Source organism: Nomascus leucogenys, chromosome 1a (assembly GCF_006542625.1).
Source record: "Nomascus leucogenys isolate Asia chromosome 1a, Asia_NLE_v1, whole genome shotgun sequence".
NCBI classification, from domain to species: Eukaryota; Metazoa; Chordata; class Mammalia; order Primates; family Hylobatidae; genus Nomascus; species Nomascus leucogenys.
This window is the reverse complement of record NC_044381.1, coordinates 39,914,625-39,921,100: the sequence shown is the minus strand read 5'-3', so window position 1 is coordinate 39,921,100 and position 6,476 is coordinate 39,914,625. Positions and strand designations below refer to the sequence as shown.

At 36.6% G+C, this 6,476-nt stretch overlaps 1 non-coding gene across 1 annotated transcript; it reads left to right on the top strand.

The window, feature by feature from the left end:
• The first annotated feature begins 3,468 nt into the window (after positions 1–3,468).
• LOC115836008 lies at positions 3,469–3,575 on the top strand. Its single transcript, XR_004031012.1, has one exon. It is a non-coding gene; the product is annotated as a U6 spliceosomal RNA (small nuclear RNA).
• Positions 3,576–6,476: the final 2,901 nt, after the last annotated feature.

The window sequence follows — 6,476 nt, the reverse complement described above, 5'->3', positions numbered from 1 at the left end:
CCTCCTAAAGTGCTGGGATTACAGGTGTGAGCCCACCGCACCTGGCCAGAGTAGATTTTTTGAACAGATAAAACCGACAAACCTTTAGTTAGAGAGATGCAGATAACATAAGAAATGAAAGAGGAGACATTACAACTGATATGACAGAAACACAAAGGATCATAAGAGACTATTATAAACAATTATATACCAACAAATTGGATAACCTACAAGAAATGAACAAATTCCTAGACAGAGAGAACCTTTGAAGACTGAGTCATGAAGAAATGAAAAATCTGAACAGACCAATAATGAGTAATGAGATTGAATCAGTAATAAAAGTCAACCATCAAAGAGAAGCCCAGAACCAGTTTCACTCCTGAATTTCACCAAACATTTAACAAAGAATGAATACCAATCCCTCTCAAACTTTTCCAAAAAATTGAAGAGGAGGGATTACTTCCAGACTCTTTTTGCCAGGGCGGTATTAGTCTAATAACAAATATAGACAAGGCTATTACAAGAAAAGAAAATTACAGGCTAATGTCCTTGATGAGCATTAAGTACAAAAATTTTCCGACAAAATACTAACAAGCTGAATTCTACAACACGTTAAATAGGTCATCCATCATGATCAAGTGAGATTTATCCCCAGGATGCAAGGATGGCTGAACATAGCAAATCAATAAATGTGATACATCTCGCTGACAGAATGAAAAACAAAAACCATATGATCATCTCAGTAGATGCAGAAAAATCATTTAGCAAAATTCAACATCTTTTTATGGTTAAAAACTAACCAAATTAGGCCAGGCGTGGTGGCTTACGCCTGTAATCCCAGCACTTTGGGAGGCCGAGGTGGGTGGATCATGAGTTCAGGAGATCGAGACCATCCTGGCTAGCACAGAGAAACTCTGTCCCTACTAAAAAATACAAAAAAATTAGCCGGGCGTGGTGGCAGCCTCCTGTAGTTCCAGCTACTCAGGAGGCTGAGGCAGGAGAATGGCGTGAACCCAGGAGGTGGAGCTTGCAGTGAGCCAAGATTGGGCCACTGCACTCCAGCCTGGGCAACAGAGTGAGACTCCGTCTCAAAAAAAAAAAAAAAAAAAGAAAAGAAAAAAAAAACTAACCAAATTAGGTGCAAAAAGAAAGTACCTCAGCACGATAAAGATCATATAAGAGACACCCACAACAAACCTTATACTCATTAATGAAAAATTGAAAGCCTTTCCTCCAAGATCTCTTACCACTTCTACATTCTACAGAGTATTGAAGAACATAGTGGTAAGAACACTCTTACCACTTCTACGTGGTATTGGAAGTCCTTGCTAGAGCAGTCAGACCATAGAAATAAAAGGCATTCAAATAGGACAGGAAGAAGTGAAATAGTTGCTATTTGCTGATGACATGATCTTGTATATAGAAAATCCTAGAGACTCCATTAAAAAATTGTGAGGATTAATAAATAAAGTTGCAGGATACAAAATCAACACACAAAAATCAGTAGTTTACTATATGCTAACAGAAAACTACCTGAAAAATCAAGAAAACAATCTCATTTACAATAGCTACCAAAAAAAGTAATTCTTAGGAATAAATTTACCCAGGGAAGTAAAAGACCTGTACACTGAAAACTACATGAAAGAAACTGAAGAAGACGTAATAAATAAAAAGGAATCCTATGTTCATGGAGTAGAATAATTAATATTGTTAAAATGTCCATACTACCCAAAACAGTTTACAGATTCAGTGAGATCCCTGCCAAAATTCCAGTGTCATTTTTCACAGAAGTAGGAAAAAAATCCTCATTCATATAGAACCACACACACACAAAACCCCGAATAGCCACACGAAGAAATGCTCATCATCATTGGCCATCAGAGAAATGCAAATCAAAACCACAATGAGATACCATCTCACATCAGTTAGAATGATGATCATTAAAAAGTCAGGAAACAACAGGTGCTGGAGAGGATGTGGAGAAATAGGAACACTTTTACACTGTTGGTGGGACTGTAAACTAGTTCAACCATTGTTTGTGGTTGAACAACTTCCAAATGTTCCACATTGTGGAAGACAGTGTGGCGATTCCTCAAGGATCTAGAACTAGAAATACCATTTGACTCAGCCATCCCATTACTGGGCATATACCCAAAGGATTATAAATCATGCTGCTATAAAGACACATGCACACATATGTTTATTGTGGCACTATTCACAATAGCAAAGACTTGGAACCAACCCAAATGTCCATCAATGATAGACTGGATTAAGAAAATGTGGCACATATACAGCATGGAATACTATGCAGCCATAAAAATGATGAGTTCATGTCCTTTGTAGGGACATGGATGAAGCTGGAAACCACCATTCTCAGCAAACTATCGCAAGGACAAAAAACCAAACACCACATGTTCTCACTTATAGGTGGGAATTGAACAATGAGAACACTTGGACACAGGAAGGGGAACATCATACACCGTGGCCTGTTGTGGGGTTGGGGGAGGGAAAGCATTAGGAGATATACCTAATGTGAATGACGAGTTAATGGGTGCAGCACACCAACATGGCACATGTATACATATGTAACCCGCACATTGTGCACATGTACCCTAGAACTTAAAGTATAAAAAAAAAATGAAAAATTGAAAAAAACAAAACAAAACAAAACCCGAATAGCCAAAGCAATCGTGAGCAAAAAGAACAAAGCTATTTAGGCAGTGTGATGCCTTTATCTTTGTAGTATTTCAAACTATATTGCAAAGGAATAATAATTAAAATTTCATGTTCCTGGCATAAAAATAGGCACATTGATGAATGGAACAGAATAAATTATGATTAACTTGATTGATTATGATTAATCAATTATGGTTAATTGATTTTTAATAAAGGTGCTAAGAATACACAATGGGAAAAAGTCTCTTCAATAAATGGTGTTGGGAAAACTGGGTATCCATACGCAGAAGAATGAAATTTGACCTTTATCTCACACCATATACAAAAACCAACTCCAAATGTATTAAATATTTAAACATAAGACAAGGAACTGTAAAACTACTAGAAGAAAACATAAGGGGACAACTACATGACATTGGTTTGGGCAATGAGTTTTTGAATTGGACACTAAAAGCACAGGTAACAAAAATAAAAATGAACAAATGGGATTAGATGAAACAAAAAAGCTGCTGCACAGCAAAGGAAACAAAAGTGTGAAGAGACAGTCTACAAATTGGGAAAAAATATTTGCAAGCCATTCGTCAGAAAAGATATCCAAAATATATAAGGAATGCAAACAACTGTGTACAAATAGCCCATTTTAAAAGTGGGCCAGGGACCTAAATAGACATTTCTTAAAAGAAGACATGCAAATTATGAACAGGTACACAAAAAAATACTCAACATTACTAATCCTTAGGGAAATGCAAATTAAAACCACAATGAGGTGTCATTTTATGTCTGTCAGATGACTATTATCAAGAAGACAAAAGACTGCTCGCTTTGGCAGCACAAATACTAAAATTGGAATGATACAGAGAAGATTAACATGGCCCCAATGCAAGGATGACATGCAAATTCACGGAGCATTCCGTATTTTAAAAAGAAAAGAAACGAAAGGTAACAAGTGTTGGTGAGGATGTGGAGAAAAGAGAATCCTTGTACAATGGTGGTGGTAGTATAAATTAATACAGCCATTGTGGAAAACTGTATGGAAGTTCTTTGAAAACTAAAAATAGAATTACCATATGATCCAACAATCCTTGTTTCATATTTACACAAAAGATTTGAAACTAGTTTGTCAAAGAGATGTTTGCACTCTCGTGTTCATTGCAGCACTATTTACAGTAGCCACATTATGGAATCAGCCTAACAGTCCATCAGCAGATGAATGGGTAAAGATAACGGGTTATATACAATTGACTGTTGAACAACGTAAGTCGGAACTGCACAGGTCCACTTATTTGTGGACTTCTACCACTTCTGCCACCCCTTAGCCAGCAAGACCAACTCCTACTCTTCCTCTTCAATGTGAAGACAAGGATGAAGACCTTTATGATGACCCACTTCCACTTAATGAATAGTGAGTATATTTTCCTTATGATATTTTTTATAACATTTTATTTTCTCTAGCTTTATTGTAAGAATACAGTACATAATACATAAAATATACAATATATGTGTTAATTAACGTATGTTATTGGTAAGGCTTCTTGTCAACAGTAGGCTATGAATAGTTAAGTTATGGGGAAATCAACAGTTAATACACAGATATTGGACTGCACAGGAAGTTGGCACCACCTATCACAGTGGAATGCTATTCAGCCTTAAAAGGGCTGGAAATTTTGTCATTTGTGACAACATGGATGAAACTGGAGAACATGATGCTAAAAAAGGAACAGGGAGACAAATACCTAATGTTTTCACTTACATTTGACATCTAAAACTATTGAACTCAGAAGCAGCGGGTAGTGGTTGTAGAGGCTGGGGGTTGGGGAAAATGGTAAGATGATGGCCAAAGGGCACAAAATCACAGGCAGGAGTAATACTTTTTTTGTTCTTTTTTTTGAGGTCTATTGCACAGTATGGTGAATATGGTTAATAATAGTGTATTGCGGCTGGGCGCAGTGGCTCATGCCTGTAATCCCAGCACTTTGGGAGGCCGAGGCGGGCAGATCACAAGGTCAGGAGATCGAGACCATACTGGCTAACACGGTGAAACCCCGTCTCTACTAAAAATACAAGAATAGTGTATTGCACATTTTTAAACTGAAAGTAAATTTAAAATGTTCTCCTCACAAAAAGTAAGTATTTGAAATGATGGATATATCAGCTTGATGTAATTACTTCACATTGTTCATAAATCATAACATCACTCTACTCTATAAATATATGCAATTATAAATTGTCAATTTAAAATAAAATTAAAAAGTGTAAAATTGTTACTAACATGAGTTACAACTGTCAATCATACTAGTCTATAACTTTTTTAGCTATATGGTACAAAAGTGAAAATCTTCAGAGAGAGGAAAAGATACTAAGAGAAGTAGTAATTTGTTAGCAAAACAGTGTGATTGCATCAAAATATTTAATTATGTTAAAAACCATATTTTAAATAGAAATTCTCTTTTCTCAAGAAAGTAATTTTTTAATGTTAACTTATATTCATGTGATGAAAAGTTTGCCACTATCTTTATGGTACTTTTGTACCATATTTTCTTCTGATTTTTTCTTCTGGTTCTTAGGAGGAAGCACGAAAACATTTTAATTGTCCAGTTCTGGAGGGAATGGAACTTGAAAAGGTGGTAAGTGCACTGAGCTCAACCATTGGGAAAAAAAGTTATTAGAGGTCAGTTTGTTTTTAAATTTTACTAGACTTTATTTAATAAAAATAATTCATAATTATGGCAAAAGTTATTCAAACAGGTTATAAATGTTTTGTCCCTTTACCCCTTCAGCTCTCGCGCTCCACTGTCCAGATGAAATCACTCTGTAAGTTTTTGATATATAGTTTTCATAAATGTTGTATATGTATGTCTGTGCAAACACATGCAGAATTGTTTATTTTTTAATGGGTTCACATATTTATGCAACTTTTTTCACTTTTTCCAAGGCACTATAGGTGCTTCTGCTATAATGCAATGTATGCTTTCCTAAAAACCTTTTTCTTCAAAATTGGACACTAAAAATAACAAGACTTGTGGGAAAAACAAGTAAACAGATCACTAACAGAAACAAGTCATGTAGAACTATGAGCTCAGTTTAAAAAGACATCAGATTTCCAATAAACTAAGTCCTGTATCTACTCTAGTATTTCTTTTATTAAATTTTTTTTATTTTTTAGACAGGGCCTCACTGTGTTGTCCAGGCTGGAGTGCTGCAGCTATTCACAGGCACGATCATAGCAAACTATAGCATCAAACTCTTGGGCTCAAGCAGTCTTCCTGCCTCAGTCTCCCAAGTAGCTGGGACCACGGGTACACACCACTGCACCCAGCCTACTCTAGTATTTTTCTTTTCTTTTTTCTTTTCTTTTCTTTTCTTTTCTTTTCTTTTCTTTTCTTTTCTCTTCTCTTCTCTTTTCTTTTCTCCTTCTCTCTTCTCTCTTCTCTCTTCTCTCTCTCTCCCTCTCCCTCTCCCTCTCCATTTCTTTTCTTTTTTAAGACAAGGTCTCACTCCAGTAGCCCAGGCTACAGTGCAGTGGTGTGATTTTGGTTCACTGCAGCCTCCACCTCCTGGGCTCAGGTGACTCTGTCACCTCAGCCTCCTGAGTAGCTGACACTACAGGCATGTGCCACCGCACCCAGCTAATTTTCTTTTTGTACTTTTAGTAGAGATGAGTTTCACCATGTTACCCAGGCTGACCTCAAACTCATGGGCTCAAGCATTCTACCTGCCTCAGCCTCCCAAAGTGCTGGGGTTACAGGCATGTACCACTTCACCTGGCTGCTCTAGTATTTCTTTACCTTCAACATCAGCAGTAACAATAACTCATGGTAGCT